The following is a 16277-nucleotide window of genomic DNA, read 5'->3' as shown; positions in this document are numbered from 1 at the left end:
GAGGATCGTGGAGATGGGTCTGTGATAACGCTGCTCTCCCTGACTCGGGCTTCCTCCCATTGTAGGGCCTCAGATATGCGTTTTATTTCCTTTTCAGATGAAAAATAATATTTAGAATTACTGTTTCATTACTCACTGGGCTGCGTCCTTCACACGCAACTGAGCGGCCAGTGCACACTAGCGCGTTTCCGACCTGTCATCAAAGTGTCTGTGAGAGAGAGAGAGAGAAAATATCCAGAGTCCGATTTCATTCCCCGGCTTTTGTTACTATGAGTAATTTGGACCTTCTAATACAAATCTGAGCCAATAAGTATACGTCATGCTAATCTGCACCTTGGGCATACAATAAAATACACGTAAAACAAGACTGCCAGTTTTTATTTTGTATTACCAATTCAAATGGCCATACTTCAAACGACAACCCTCCTATTGACTGCAAATTGGCAATTAGTTGACCTTCATGAAAGTGAAAGCGGTAATATGTTCGGAATGTGACATCATGCATCTTGTATAGTTCATAACACGTATGTAACAGTGCGAGGAGCTGTGACCAACACAGGCCATGCTTTCTCATGAGCTCAGGGCATTAGTGCGAGCCCCGCTGCGACGCATCCGCTGTGTTTCAGAGGGACGAATGGATTATGCGTGACAAGCGTGGGTTTCCTAACGAGCATGTGCGTGTAATCCAGCAGAAAGATCTGCGATCCGTGTGGAGCTCCAGTGCTGTGGGGGATAATTCAGTCAACGAGGTGGGATTTATGTTCCCCCTTCTTTCACCAGCATAGTGTTAATAGGCCAATCCTGCCCCCCCCCCCCCGAGAAATCTCCACGGTTGCCTTGGCGACAAACAATGCCCGAAACTTGCTCCATCCATCCATCCATCCAGCCCGGACAGCTGCTGCCTCTGTCGGGGAGAGAGTGAACAAAAGAGAGAGGGGGAGAGGGTGGGGGGCGAAGTAGTCATAGAAGGAGGGGTGGAGGACTAAGCAGAAGAGAAAGCGCGGAGAAAGAGGGAGTTTAACACACAAGGACACCAGTGCAGGTGCCCGAAGACACGAGTGCACTGAGAGCAATTAATATAGCGCCAGAGCGCCCCGCCATCACGCGTGCGCAGTGTGGACAGGTGAGTGTGGCCCGAGCCCTGCCGTGGCTGTGTGGACGGGGGCAGGGGGGAGTGTCGATTTCCTCACATGCCTCCGGTGAAAGTCTGCTTGTGTGTGAAAGCGGTGGATGCGAGTGGGTGCGCTGCCCTCTCGTTGGCGTGTAGAGGCTTGCTAATTGCTATGCAAATCACGCGTGGGAATGCTAACGGCCAGCGCTGAATAATACCTCTGTGCCTGAGCAGAAATGTCCTGCTGTGCTTTCGACAGACTTTGCATACACCGAGGACACCGAGGACTATGCTAGGATGCATGGGTATAGCCTATAGATATACGTGCAACCGTTTACACTCCATAGACATAGACTGATTGGTTGGAAAGGTAGGTAGATAGATATTACATTTGATTGATTTGTAAGACATCCATCCATCATATTTCATGATTTTGTATACCGGGTTAGTCTGAGGCTACCACAGAGCTGCAGAAAAAACACAGTTCCAGAGATGTGTGGCTAGATGCATACACACACTGATTCATACTGATTGACTGGGCTCGGTGTGGTGTACACATTGCGCACAGTGCTGCTGCAAAAACAACAGAAAGAGAAGCTCACATCCTCATTAAATTGTATGGCTTTCCAGATCAGATGTATAGAGGCTGCTTTCAATCCAAACACGATTGTCATTTGCATTTAACAGGCATTGCATTCAAGTCTCCTATCAGATCGGTATAACATGGCATAGTGCACTGGGACGCAGCCTATTGATTTCCTATTACACTCGCCTGCAGCGTGGCGCAGAATACAGATGAGCGCTTTCCTCCTCGCCATAAGCACGCAGTCAGTAGTAGAGCTGGAGACGGATCTGTTTAAACAGGATGCCAGAAATATGCTCTTTAACGGCGTTCATAAATTACCCGGCAATAATTAAATCCAGATCTTTGTGCTAAGTCTTCCAAATTGCCTTGTTTTCCTTTATTTTCAAAATACACGTTTTTTTGTTTATAGCTGTCATATGTATATGTTCAGGTTTTTTTGTAAAGGGTGTGTGGACAGCCTTGACTGCAACTCCATTGGTTTCTATGTCAGTCCAAAGTAGACGCTGAGCTGAGATCTTCACAGTTCTCTCTAGGGCTCAGTCAGTGTTCCAGTGATCAATAAGCGCTGTCTATGAGTAGTATTCATTCAACTAAACAAGTCACCGAAGGCAGTTGCTTCAAATGATATTTAGACTCTACCCTACAACAGATCACGTTGACCTATTCTAAAAGAGTTAATTTAGTAACTGGAGTGTCCAGCGGGGATTATGTTTCTCTGTTTCCTCCTGTGCTGTCAGATGTATTCTGGGGACTGTTATCTAATACTGTATGTACACAAACCCTCCCCAGCCCCAACATGATGGATTGTGATGTCTGTAGTGCTTCACCACTTCTCCTTCTCCTCCTCCTCCACCAACAGCTACTTGGGCAGACACACAGAGGTACAGCGCCCATAGAGTCAGCCTGGTGCACTAGATTCTGTTGTACCTATGATGCACAGTCCTGGTTCTCAGCACTTAGTGCCATCGATATAAACGTCATGTTGAAATTCATGTAAAGATTGTAAATACTTGTTTTCATACTTGGATACGTTGCTGAACTCAAGACACAATACCACAGAACACTGTGGAGCTCTGGAGAGAAATGTTAAATATTCACCCAGTTGATCATGTAATTAGACCAGTGAAGGAGCGGAGAACTGGGTTGGGTGGAAGCAGATTCCAGCAGACGCTCTGGGGTCTCGAGGCTCTATCTCCCGCTTGACGTTGTCTGGGTTTCAGGAATTAGCCCGGTGTCTCCTGAACACTGTACGAACAGACAAACCTCAGCCAGGCTCTTGGTGCCAAACCAAGATCTGTTTATGTAGCAGTAATATTTTCAAATCAGTTGTAAGATATTAAGCAGAGCAAGTGACTGCTTAGAGCTGATCACGTAGGGGGGCTGTGCCATGTTTATTTAGTAAGGAACCCGGCTGGCAGCTCTGTTGGTTACGTGAGCATGGGCCTGTCGGCTCTGTGACAGGCGACTGGTGTTGGTGTGGGTCTATGAGCTGGGTTCGCGTGTGTACTTTATGCATGTGACTGTGTGTGTGTGACTGTGCTGGCGTGTTGGGAGCCTATTAATAACAGGGACAGTCATCGCATCGCAATGACACTTGACTGGCGAACGCTGGCCAAACCTCCTCAAGCTTTGCCCGTTCCCTCCTGCCTCACGCGGCCCTCCGACTCCAACCCAGATCCCTGTGTCTGGGTCTGTCATGGAAAACCAGGACACGCACAAACACACACACACACACACACACACACACACACACAGGCTGTAGTGATACGGGTAAATCAGATGATCCCTGTTGCAATCGAGAGAGAGAGAGGGAGGGGGACTGAGTGAGCGAGAGAGGGGCAGAATGCCCGGAATGCTATTCCGACGTTCCGGGCATTCCGCAGGCCGGGCATTCCTCGTGGGATCCACGCTGTCAGTGTGCTTTTCCCACTCCCAGGCACAGAACACAGCTGTCTGCTTGGATCCAGTCAGGGCACAGACCCGTGGCCCTTCAGCACTGGTGTCCCGGGGCCAGCTTTCTCAGGGTGCGATTTATTTGCTTATCTTGCCAGGCTCCTCACTATAAACACACACACTCACACTCACATACACATACACAAGTGCCCTCATACCTCAACGACCCATATTCATCTTCACAAAGCGATCTCCGCCACCCTTGTGTTAGGGTAAAAGCAAAGTTGAGAGAGTGTGTACTATATACAGTTGTAATAAAAGAAAAAATCATACCCTTAATTTGAAACAATATTTCAGATTTTGAGGGATTGAACAAATTGTGTGTGTGTAGCAGTTTACGCCAAGTGTCTCATGTTTTTCAGCGTGGATTCTCTGCTCTCGGTCTCTGGTTGCAGGGCGTCTGGGCAGTGTGTGTGTCCGTGAGAGCCTGTGTTGCCCGTCTGTCTCTCTCTCCCCAGTGTCTCCCCAGTGGCCAGTCGCAGTGTGGTCAGCTGTCTCTCTCGGACAGCTGTTGGGGAGAGGGCTGGTCCTGCAGACAAAGAGGGAAAGAGAGAGGGAGACACACTAAGACATTCCTCAGACACATTGTACCGCAGTACAACACACCAGTGCCGTGCATGCTATGGGCCGGGAGTGTCAGACTGCAATGTGTGAGGCTCCAGTCTGGGCCCTATCCTGTAGTCCTAAATCTGTTTTTACTGAGGCACTCTGGGTAAAGTATCTTGCTCAAGGGCTTGGCAGCAGCTCGTCAGGCCGAATGTGAACTATGATACCCTCGTTCCACGTCCAGAGCCCTCACTGTTCCTCTATGCGGCTCCCCTGCTCTCCTCTCACACCAGTAGGGCAGGGATATTCTCCGGCAGCGCATGCTTGTGAGACAGGCCTGCGGAAGCGCCAGTCCAGTCCTCGCTAGCAGCCCTGAGGGGCGATGGTGAGGGTTTGTGCCTTTGCACACAATGACGTATTTATTTATCCAAGATCTGTAAACATCGGTATAAATCACTCGCTGCAACACATCCACATCTGGTGCACTGTGGTTAACCGGCCACTCCTTTCCCCCCCCCCCCCCCCCGCAATTAACTTAACACAAGCCTGTATAATTGTATAATAATTCCTTTGGTCTTTATTGGTAAACCCTTTCGATCTCAAAGGCAGCGAGACCCCAGAGATAATCTAATTTAACAGCTCCCATCTGTATATAAATACAGCACATCTGCATACAGATGTTACCAGAGGTGGCCATTGTGTGTGCTAACCTTCTCATCCCCCCAGTGTGGCACCTTCTAATGGAAACACTCGGACATGTGATCACCAGTTAAGGCAACTGGACTCTCACAAGTGTTGGAGATGTTGCAGACCACCATGAACAGAGATGGGATTGTCTTTTCAAATGCTTGGTCCCTGATGGCAGACGCTGCCCTTCGATCGAGTTGACATTGGGGATGGCGGGTTGTGTGACCTGGGAGATACGCATGTAGTTCACACAGATGGATGCTTCCCTGAATTAAATCTGGCTATAACCGATCAATCAATTGAATTAAACTTAAATAGATCTGTTGTATCTCAAATACAACTGATTGTGATCTCCAGTAAAGGTCACTGCTGTGCATATCATCACAGTCTCCCCAGGGCCTGTCTGTAGATGACACCGCAAATCGTACGAGAGACGCCTATGTTTTTATTATTTATATTCTTGAACAGAAGTTCCCCATCCTGGTCCTGGAGGAGCCCCTACCCTTCTGGTTTGTGTTCCAACTGTGCTGTCAATTACTTAATTGAACCTTAACTGAAGTAACAATCTGCTTAGATTTGATTTGAATTGTGTAATACAATAATTGGTTCTTTAATAAGTTCTTTATACAAATCTATACTTAAACTTAAACCCCCTACTATTAAAAACAGTTCAAAGGCTCTGATTTAGGGAATTACTAGTTCAATTAATGGTTCAATTAAGTAATTGAGAGCTCAGTTGGAATAAAAACCAGCAGGGTAGGGGGTCCCCAGGACCAGGGTTGAGAACCTCTGTTCTTGAGGGACATTAGATACATTTCCTTTTTTCACTTTTCATTCCAAAACACGCCACGCCTCTTCAGTCCATATCTCTGCCCTGCTGGTATCTCTGCCCTGCTGGACCTCATTGTTGCATTCGCCCTAAACTGCATGTTACAGAAGAGCCAAAGCAGCTACCGAGGGAATCCACACTGCTTTGCAGCCGCGCCCAAATCCCCAGGCACAGAGCTGCTGTCTTTGTGTGACTGGAGCACGGGTAGCCTGTGGACCCTCCTCCTCCTCCGGCTACTGGGGGTCCACGGATCGCCCACACTGGGGTCTGTGGAAAATGAGCGTCTCTCGGTGGTGCGGCCGTGCTGAGGGAGGGAGCCCAGTCTGTGGACGGCAGCCAGCTTCCCCGGGCTCCCCCTGTGGAGAATTCCTGACAGGATCAAACCTGCCAACCCAGCCACATGCCTCGCGCCTCACTGCTCCTCAAAGACATGGGACGGGCGGACTTAACCCCCGCTGTACTGGAGCGCTGCACTGACACGGCAGGCAAATATCACCATCTCTTATGTGTCCATTTGAGGTGGTTGGATTTTGCGTTACTTACAACTGAAACAAGGGAACAAACAGTTACAAACTAGATCATGAGAAGAGACTAATATTCATGAACGAATACTCAAACCCAGAGACGTGGAGTGTTGTGATGGCGCTGTATTCATATTCAGGAGGATGACACCTACGGGTCCAAGAGGGGTTTGGAGAATACAGTGGGGGCAAAAGGGGGACAGAACGACTGTTGTCGGTGAGATATATTTCTTAGATCTCTGTGAACCTGCTGTTGCTTTACTCAACCACAGACAGACCCCTCTCTCTGCGTCTCCTCCGAGGTTTTGAGTTTCGACGCAATTCAATGCCCTTTTCACACCTCCTCGGTTTAGTCAGTGGGAATGTCGGGATGGTTTTCTCAGCGGGCAATAAACCCTGAGAAGATGTGTTTATTTAATAAGTCAGGTTGAAACCAGAGGAGTAATTGTTTCCAGTAAAGGGTTTGAACACTTTTGGGCAAGAACTGTAAGCTGTTCCTCCAGTTCAAGCCGTAGGAAATAGATATTTGATTATGTGCATTGTGTTCCTTGGAAGGGGCTTGGCGTGACCCCGTTTGAGGTCATTAACACTTACAACTGAAGGAAAAAAGGGTTTGTATTGATCGACCAGGCGCCAAAAAAAAAAAAAAAACCTGGCAAGAGAGAGAGAGGAAAGAATACAAGTTTTCTGTGAGGCTTTGTTGTGTGAGGCTTTTGTTTGTCCATTGAACCATCCTAGACTTTAAATAAAAACACTCTTCTCCACATTTTTGTATACCGCAGAAAATCAGCAGTTTAAACTCCAGCCAGTCAATCGTTGCATTTTTGTTTTAATTTTACCGTAAATGCCATCTGAGTCACAGATTTATGATCTCAACTCTTGGCCACCTGTTTGGAATTTGACTTGATCACAGCTTTAGAAACTGTGACACTAAAATTAGCCGACCCTCAATAGAAAGCTAGAGTTTGTGCCCAGATACAGTGAACCATCATAGCTTTATATTCCTTCCCCTGAGTGGCTGTCTTGCCAGCCGTTTGACTTCCTCCTTCCTTTCTCTGTTCTCTCCGTTCTCTCTCTTGCTTTTTCTCCCTCCCCCCTCCTAATCTATCAATAATTCAGGAGGTGTTGATTGAACAAACTCACAGCTGATCCCTGACCACCCAACCCCCTCTCCCTCCCTCGATCAATAGCCATTCAGACAGCATTCCTGTTGATAGAGAGCAGAGGAGCTGTAAACACATTGGAGTTGGACTGAAGTAGCAGAAGTCACATATAGTTGGATAGTCACTGGGACGCGTTGAGACAGGAGGCGAGTTTAAAGTCACTCTGACACTGACTGACTCCATCTTCTGTAGCTGGATCACCCCCCCCCTCTGTCATCTATCATCAGAAAGCAGCTCACTATCACACCACCAATATCCCCAGTCGCTGTTCTAACCCCGCCACCAATAAGATCTGGCAAACGATGAATGTCACAGATTAGATCGGTCGTGTTAGTGCTTGTGCGCGTAATCCATTTACTATTCATTACAACAAGACTTCAGTGCAGAAATAATGCCAAACATCGCGAAAGGGAAAGTAAGATACACTAATTGAAAACTCCAGAATACAATTAGAAGCCTATTATTGAGATATTAATGCTGTGTGGGGCCATTAGGCAACAGTACTCAAGTAAGTAAGCAAAGGTCTGGTTCTGTTGTGGTTGTGGGGATTTTAAACGAAAGTCCTGTTGTTTGTGATTCGGCAACTTTTTAATAAAGTTAAAATGATTCGATGCCCTGGTCTCTAATGGATATATAATGGTGCCGTTCTGGTCCCCGCGCTTGAAGAGGGACATGGCTGCCCTGGAGAGAGTGAGTTCAGACAAGAGAGAGTGAGCAATGGGGTTGCCATGACAATCCCAGAGAGAGAGAGGGAGAGGGGGGGAGAAAGGAGAGAAGCAGACAAAAAGAAGAAAAGACAAGAAAAGGACCACATTTGTGTGGAATTGAATAACTGGCGATTCCAACCAGTCAGTCTGGGAGAGCTGTGACTGAACTCTTCCCTAACAGGCGTCTGGGACCGCAGATAAGAAGAGAAAACATCGGGGGAAAAAAAGGACACCATGACTGACTGCTCTGTGGCCTGAATTCCTGTAACGGCCGGCCGTGTCTTTTATTCAGCCGAATAAAAGGCGGACAGAGCTTCTGTCTTCTTCCTGTGCAGGGCTGAGAGGGGGCGAGGATTCGCAGTCCAGCGGCCGGGGTTCCTGGACTGAGGCCTGTCTGTCGCAGGTGCTGAGTGACATCGGACCGTTCACAGTGCAGTTAAAGGGGCGGAGACCCACAGAAGGAACTGCACAATAAACCTGGCATTTTCAAGTGTTGGGCTCCAGGGCGCTATATAGCAAACAACCTGCATATGATCTTGATAGAGATAAGGCAGTAGAGCAGTAAGTGACAATATTGTTTTGTTTGTTTGAACATTTTTTGTTTGTTTTTTAAGCACTGCTCGGGACCTTTAAAGGGAGGTCTATTTGGAAATTTGGCAAAGTGCCATATAAGTTTGTTATTCATATGGTGTGGGAGGTTTAAACAGTTTACAGGTATGCTGATAAGAAAGAAGCGTGTGCTGGCAGTGTATTTGGTGTGTTTTTTTAAACCAGGGAAGGGTTTTTGGCTGATCCTTTTCCTTAAACCACTTAAACTGTTTAAAACAGTTTCTTTGTGTGCCTCCTGTATAACCAAAACATTTCTGATCATGTTTTTATGGATGGTAGAGAGCGAATCTGCCAGTGCCTTGTGGCGAACGCCTTACATTCTGCATGACTGAAGTAGTTTAAAAAGCCAAGTCAGATAAAACACGGCGCCTTACTCGTGATGACGACAACAAAGACCGGGCTTGGGCCCTCTGCAGTGACTTTCTACTGTCAGAAGAGGATGCCAACATAGCATGATGACACACCCACCGACACAACATTGTCAGCCAGCAGTTGAGTTCAGTGTCTCTACAACACCACACAAACGCACACACTTTAGCTTTGTACCTCCCACCATTTGGATTGTGTTCACTGCGGTGCCCGGGTTGGTGTTTCTCGGTTCGCATCAGGCAAGCATTAACACGTTTCCTTATTTTGGGCTCTCACCTGCCCATTAGTGCCAGCTCACCCGACTGTTAAAAAAGAAAACGCAGAAATGGAAGCTTTTGAATTACAGTCATTTCACGGCTCCAGCTATAATTTCCTCGCCATAATGAAATGATGCAGAGATCTCTCCTGGATTAAGGGGGATAATAGAGGGGGAGAAACACAAAGTTGCACAGTCCCAGTCAAGATGCCGGGGAGGAGTGGCCGGCCTGGGGAGTTTGGGCCTGCTTACAGGAATCACATGGTGCATAATGGTGTCAGAGTCAGGGAGCGCAGGTGAAATTGAGGATAATCTGTTCTTACTGCAGCAGCTAAACTTTCAGCACTTTCAGAGTCTGCTAGGATAAGTGCATCTGGGTCCTTTTGTGTGTGTCTGTGAGAATGTGTGTGTGTGTGAGAGAGAGAGGGAGTGTGTGTGTGAGAGAGAGAGAGGGAGTGTGTGTGTGTGTGTGTGAGAGAGAGGGAGTGTGTGTGTGTGTGTGTGTGTGTGTGTGAGAGAGAGGGAGTGTGTGTGTGTGAGAGAGGGAGTGTGTGTGAGAGAGAGGGAGTGTGTGTGTGTGAGAGAGGGAGTGTGTGTGAGAGAGAGGGAGTGTGTGTGTGTGTGTGTGTGTGTGTGAGAGAGAGAGAGAGAGGGAGTGTGTGTGAGAGAGAGGGAGTGTGTGTGTGTGTGTGTGTGTGTGAGAGAGAGAGGGAGTGTGTGTGAGAGAGAGGGAGTGTGTGTGTGTGTGTGTGAGAGAGAGGGAGTGTGTGTGTGTGTGTGTGTGTGTGTGAGAGAGAGAGGGAGTGTGTGTGTGTGTGTGTGAGAGAGAGGGAGTGTGTGTGTGTGTGTGTGTGTGTGTGTGTGTGTGTGAGAGAGAGAGAGAGAGTGTGTGTGTGTGTTTGCACAGCTCTGCAGTTGTAGTCAGTGGTTTTAACACACGTCTGTAGGCTACTTCACCTATCTCTGTAGAGCTCTGTGCCCATGATGGTTACATGCGTGTATAATCGCCACCCGTGTCTGTGCATCGTTCATTGGCCGCCTTTGAATGGGTAAAAGTAATTTAGACCGGTTTAAGGGAGTACCCGTTTAGTCCTCAGGGCTCTGAAGCGAGAGGAAGGGGATTCTTGAAAAGGCCAGACCATAAGAGCTAATTAAGAGAATAGTTGTATGAAAGTCTTAGTTTAATCAATTATGAGCTTAGTTGGAATGAGAAAAACAATAAAGCATAAGACACCGTGCTCTCTGGTCTGAGCTGTCTGGCCGCTTTAAGACATGCCCTGAATCCAGCCTCCTCAGCAATTTGCCAGGGATCAGGGCTTCGTAATGCACTGAATTCTTGATGACAACTGTACACACACACACACACACTTGCACAGAGTTGACACGCACACACACACACACACTGAGAGTGCTGTCAGGTTCTCGGTACATGAAAATACCTTAAATTAAGCCTTGAACAATTGTACATTTGTGCACTACTGTACAGTATTGACTGTGTTCGTTGTGTGACAACCCACTCTAGGGGGCACTAAGGTGAATCTTCACTGAAGTAGGTTTGTGCTCTTCCACACTGTTCGCTGCCGAAGAGGCTATCGCAGCCGGATTAGAACATCCCTTTGATCTGTGTCTCCCTCACTCCTTCAGTTGCCTCCTTTATGAATACAAGAAGACATCACCATCACCAAAAACGATGCCCTGAAACAGAAATGCAGTCTCACTCTTGTAGGTCAGGTTTCATGGGTCTTATATTTTGTAAGTCGCCCTAAATAAATAATAATAGTCATAATAATAATAATAATAATAATAATAATAATAATAATAATAATGGTGCAGGGTAACCGTCAGTATTTGGAAACTTATTTCCAAACCTTCACTGCAGGGAGGAGGTGGTGTTCGAAAATAATCTGTTCATGAAGTTTGGGACAAAACAATCTGTTCATGAAGTTTTGGACCTCAGGAATGCACAAGTCATTGTAGTGGTCTTCCATGTGGTGTCCAAGAGACCCAAAATATAATACGAGGGTTAAACAGCTAAAACAACAAAAAACATGTAGTATTGCATATAGATACTTACACAATAGAACAGCACCATTTCTAGTGGGTGTCATGAGTTTCATTTTTGCTAACCCCACAAGTTTATTTTTGTTACTCAGTTATCAATCATGTCAAGTTGTGGGGGGCTATACATAATGTACTCATTAGAAGTCATTAGAAGTCCATGTAATTAAATATACAGCTCTGGAAAAAAATTAAGAGACCACTCCAAGTTCAGAAATCAATGTTAAGTGGTGTCTTATTTTTTTCCAGGGCTGTATATACATGCATACATATATGTGTGTGTGTCTCTCTCTCTGTATATATACATTTGTCTTGGCAGGGACTAATAGAATAGATTAATGTCTCTAGTTGAAAACATGAGTCACTTGCTGAATCCCGTTTTTCTAGTTCATGGTGTGTTCTTTAAATCTGTCCCACCTCCAAGCGCCCTGCAAACCCGGCTTTATTGACTGGGGGGCCCGCAGGCGCCCGATTGGTGGGCGCAGGGCACATATGCAAATGAGTACCTGGCCCTGGCGGCCCCGCGCTGCCCTGATTGGCCGCGGCCCCGTTCCATATGCAAATGAGCACCTGGTGGCGCGCTGCCTCGCGCGGCGCGGGGCAGAGCGGGACTCGCGCGCGCTGCTGAGCGGGTCTCTGCGCGAGCCGGGTGCGGTGCGGTGCGGTGCGGTGCGGGGCTGCTCGAGCGCTTTGGGATATCTGCTGCGCTTCCGCACTGAGGAGGGGCAAGAGAAAACTGGCTTTATTTTTAAATCCTTTTTATTTTTGACGACGAGCAACTTTTCAGACGGCCAGCAGGAGCGGGTCCGTGTGACGCCGCCCGTCCCGGCTGCCCGTCCCGTAAGGTGAGCCGTGTGGCGTCCGCTTGTCTGTCTTTAAAAGGGAAAGTGCTGGCCAGCCTCCCCGCCCGGCCCCGGCCGAGCGCGGTGTAGCGTTTCGCAGGGCTGGGGGCTCGCATTCCTCCGCACTTTGCAGCGGTAGTAGATTGGTTATTACTGTAGCAGTTGTTCGGATCTGTAACATTGTCAAACGTGCATTGTGTAATAATAGGATTGCTGCTTGATAACGCATCCTCTGTGGCCATATGCATGTGCATGTCATCTTTTCTTTGGCATGAAGCACTTGATTTTGCAGTTGGTTATCCCAGAAACCCGCTTTGACAAATCTTGAAGTTGACAGCTGAGAGGCAGGGAGGGAGTTTTCATGGCTTGTTGTGCTGTGTGTTGGGTGCTGGGGGGTGAACTGTTTTCCTGCCTATTGACAGGGTGTTTTTAATGAAGTGGAGGCATGTTCTTCCTAAGCCACCGCAATGTGCTTTTGACGCCGCTATAAATCAGGTGGTTAATGCGCCTTCAGTTTGCTATTATATAACCAGGAGAAACTGCGAAACCTGTAGCGGTTTTGTATCCGCCAGTGTGTTTGCAAAGCCTTCTTTGGACGGGAAGCGATCCAGGCGCACAAATGAACGCTTAATGCCTTGTTGGATCCGTGTTGGCTGTACTGGGTCAAATGGTCAGGGAATTCAGCTGTCAATGCTAGCTAGAAAGGTATATATTTTCTCGCTCCTTTGCAAAGTCTTTTCATGTGATGGTGCAGCTTGCCAGCACTTGCTTTCTTAGCGTTAACAAAGTACTGCCCCTTCGGGTTAAATGGAAGTCTTTGCCCCGGCTTGTTAAATATCGATTTGAACTTTAAGACTGTAATAACAATGACACGGGTGTGGGGTGAAGTGTGTCTAGGAGTGTGTTATTGAAAGCACATATATTACATTTCTTAGTGCGAAGAGGCCAGCGAAAGGTGGGGTTTTCCAATGAAACAATACACGCTTTCAAATCCACTGTTGTTCACAAGCTGCTTTTCAAAACCTGGCAAATGTGTGCTGTGGGTGACTGATAAACCAATACTGACCTACTTAGTCTGTGTATACTTCAGTGTGGAAGGGCAATAAAAGCGCCTATCTGTGAAGTGTAGGTTGTTACAGTGCAATGATTGTAAACTGAGGCCTGCACAACTCGGCTGAATAGTGCCATGGAAACCTTACTGGATAATTTCCCTTTTCTTTTCTGTTTTTTGGATTTCTGTCCATTAAAACCAGTGTTCATGTAGTCTGCCTTGGCTAGATGTGTGTCGCAGCCTTGGTTTTGTCAGTGGATCTCAATGTGTGGCTTCAAGGAAGAAGTGGGGGTGGTGGGGATCAGTCAGGTGGAAGGAAAAGTAATCCAAGCTGGTTTGTACACACAGACAATACCAGCGAAGACACTAGACATGTAAGAAACAATTGGCAGGCTTGAAGGGCACCAGAAATATGTCTTCAGATGCACAGTCTGGTCTAGACGGATCTGAATGCTATTGCAGGACCTTTTATATAACATTACAGCACACATTTTCATGTCTTTCTTTCTTTTGTTTGTTTTTCCTTTTTGCCCAAAACAAACAAAAAAACCCCACACACACTAAACCAATCCCAGAGACCCAGAGCATGCCCTCTCAAAGCCACAGTGCCCTCTCACACCGACTCACTGCCACCCTGGGGCCACGTGAGGTGAGGAGGAGACGAGAGCGGATCAGGAGACGCCTCTTTGTTATTCGACTCCGGTGCCGGGAGATCTGCACTCGTTACTTTCACCCCTTCCATCGCAAATGTTGTGAAGTCTTGGAAGCTTTCGTTGTGAGCAGGTGTTTTTCGTCCAGGCCGTTATTGTGAATTCCTTTTGGAACAGACACCTGTAATACCCTGTGGCCCTCAAGGACCACAGCTGAACGGTTTAATGGAGGTCATTCCTTAAGTGGTACCAGTGTCTTGCTTCATTGATCATTGACTAATGTGTGTGTGTGTGTGTGTGTGCAGTCTTTTAGAAACGTGTGGTTCAGGAGGTGGGCAGTTAAACTAAGCAAGACTGGGCCAGGGGTTGGAGGTCGCTGAAGGAGCTGCTCGTTTGTAGCTGCTTCTCGCATTGTTTGTTGGTGTTTTGTTCCTGTGTTGCTGCCGCTGTCCGAGTAATGTGTGCTCTGACCCACGGCGCAGTGCATCTTTGCAATTGTCGTCACATTATCACACTACATTTCACACTCTGTGCTGCATTTTTACAAAGCATTGTTTGCCTGGGGTGTTCAGTTTATGTTGTGGGACTGAGTTTCATTTTCAGTGTTCAGATGGATGAACAGTCAGGTTGGGCCTACAGATGACCTCGCTTGACTGCAGCTTGGATTTTGATTGGCTTCTGTAGCTTAGCATGAGGTCTACAGTCCTGCATTGTTCTTAGAGCGAGGAGAGACATCTTGGCATTGTCTGTTGTTACTGCCCAAATATTGACTGTACTGGCACCAATGCCAATATGCAGGGACTGACTCTAGTCTACACAGATCCGTGACTGTTGCTGTTATGTGGGTAGCTGCGTTGCTGTTATCAGACAATTCACTGTAGGTATAGCATTCCCAGGGAGTCTGAGACAGTGTTTGCTTTAACCGAAAGCACACTGTATTTCAGGGCAGATAGTCTGGCTGCCACTGCAGGGCAGAGAATGGACCTGTTTTTGCTGCTGAAAATTGTATTGATGAGGGAGAAAAACAAGGGCTGTTCAACTGTGTATTTTACCTGTGTCTGTCTGTGCCTGTTCACCTAGTCAGGTAGCAAGCTTGAAACCCGATCCTGCACCTGGCATTGGCTTCTGTACAGAGCCCGTGGCATGCGCATATTCAAATGCTTCAGATTTCAACCCAGAGGAAGTCTCTTTTTGTCTTTCTTTTGTGGTTGGAAAAGAAGGAGCAGCGGTTCAGGTCAGAGCACTTCCTAACAGGCAGGGCTGGAATACACCTCCAGCTCTTTCTTTGAGGGCAGGTTTGTTGTTGCGTTTTTGCATTTGACTTCTTTTTGATGTTTTGTTTGTGTACTTGCTTTTTGCGGTGTTACTGCGCCCACACTCCTGCAACGGCTACAAAACTGTATACACAAAGCCACCTGGTTTTATTATTATTGCAGTATTGATTTCGTAGCAGACACACTTACCCAGGGCGACTTAGTTTTCACAAGAAACATTTTTCATAACATTACAAAGTACATGAAGTTCAAAAATACGTATTGATAATAAAGCTACTATTTTAATGTTTGGCTTGGGAATGAAAAAGGTGTAGGCTTATATTTTCCTTCTTTGTATTCATTGTCAGGATCTGCAACAATGTAAAATGGCTGTTTGCACTTGACTGGGGCCGTGAGAATGAAACCCCCAAGCGCAAGAATCGCAGTGCATTCTCAAGGTGGAGGGCTTTCCTAAAGAATCACACTTGTGGGCAGCCGATTGTTCCTCAGTTTTGTGCCTTCCCATTGTCTCGCCGAGTTTCAGGCTTCACGGCATCGTGTAGAAACGTCCGCAATCCACAAACATTGCAGGCCTTGTCTGCACAGATGAGGGAAGAACTGGCCAAAGACGGCAGCACAGAGACAGTGCTCCCTTGTGTGCGGCTCTTCAGTGTTTGTGCATTTGATATTCGACTCAGACACACACACCTCATAAAACTCAATGGCCTGATTAATCCATCTGCCGTTCACACAGGAAGAGCGAAACAGACAAACCCCTCTCTGGAAGGAGGTCAATGAGAGACTTCTCTTAGCGATTGTTAGGGAGCGTCCCCAGATTCTGGTTGGGACGCCCGGCAGTCCCCGGTCGCACCTTGATACATTCCAGCTTTCTGTCGAACGGCAGTGTGATTTTTGAGGTTGAACGTGGTTGCAAAGTAATGAATAAAACTTAATTCGAACAACTTCTTACACTCCTTCCAGGGGATGTGTTTATACACTGCTCAAAAAAATTAAGGGAACACTCCAAGTTCAGAAATCAATGTAAATTTGTTTGAGCAGTATATGTAGAAGGATAATGGATCCACT

General features: G+C 47.1%; 1 protein-coding gene across 5 annotated transcripts in view; it reads left to right on the top strand.

The window, feature by feature from the left end:
* Nucleotides 1-1029: 1029 nt before the first annotated feature.
* Nucleotides 1030-16277, top strand: part of ddr1 (discoidin domain receptor tyrosine kinase 1) — a 42255-nt gene continuing 27007 nt past the window's right edge. For 3 of the 5 annotated variants that reach the window (XM_066687185.1, XM_066687186.1, XM_066687181.1), the window contains exon 1: nucleotides 12002-12240. The gene's annotated coding sequence lies outside the window, so the exon portion shown is untranslated. Of the gene's footprint in view, nucleotides 1124-1461; nucleotides 1482-12001; nucleotides 12241-16277 lie in introns of those variants that run through there. The other 2 variants (XM_066687182.1, XM_066687183.1) reach the window with 2 other exon arrangements.

Source organism: Amia ocellicauda, chromosome 15, assembly GCF_036373705.1.
Source record: "Amia ocellicauda isolate fAmiCal2 chromosome 15, fAmiCal2.hap1, whole genome shotgun sequence".
NCBI classification, from domain to species: Eukaryota; Metazoa; Chordata; class Actinopteri; order Amiiformes; family Amiidae; genus Amia; species Amia ocellicauda.
The sequence above is the reverse complement of the archived record's forward strand: the minus strand, read 5'-3'. Positions and strand labels throughout refer to the sequence as shown.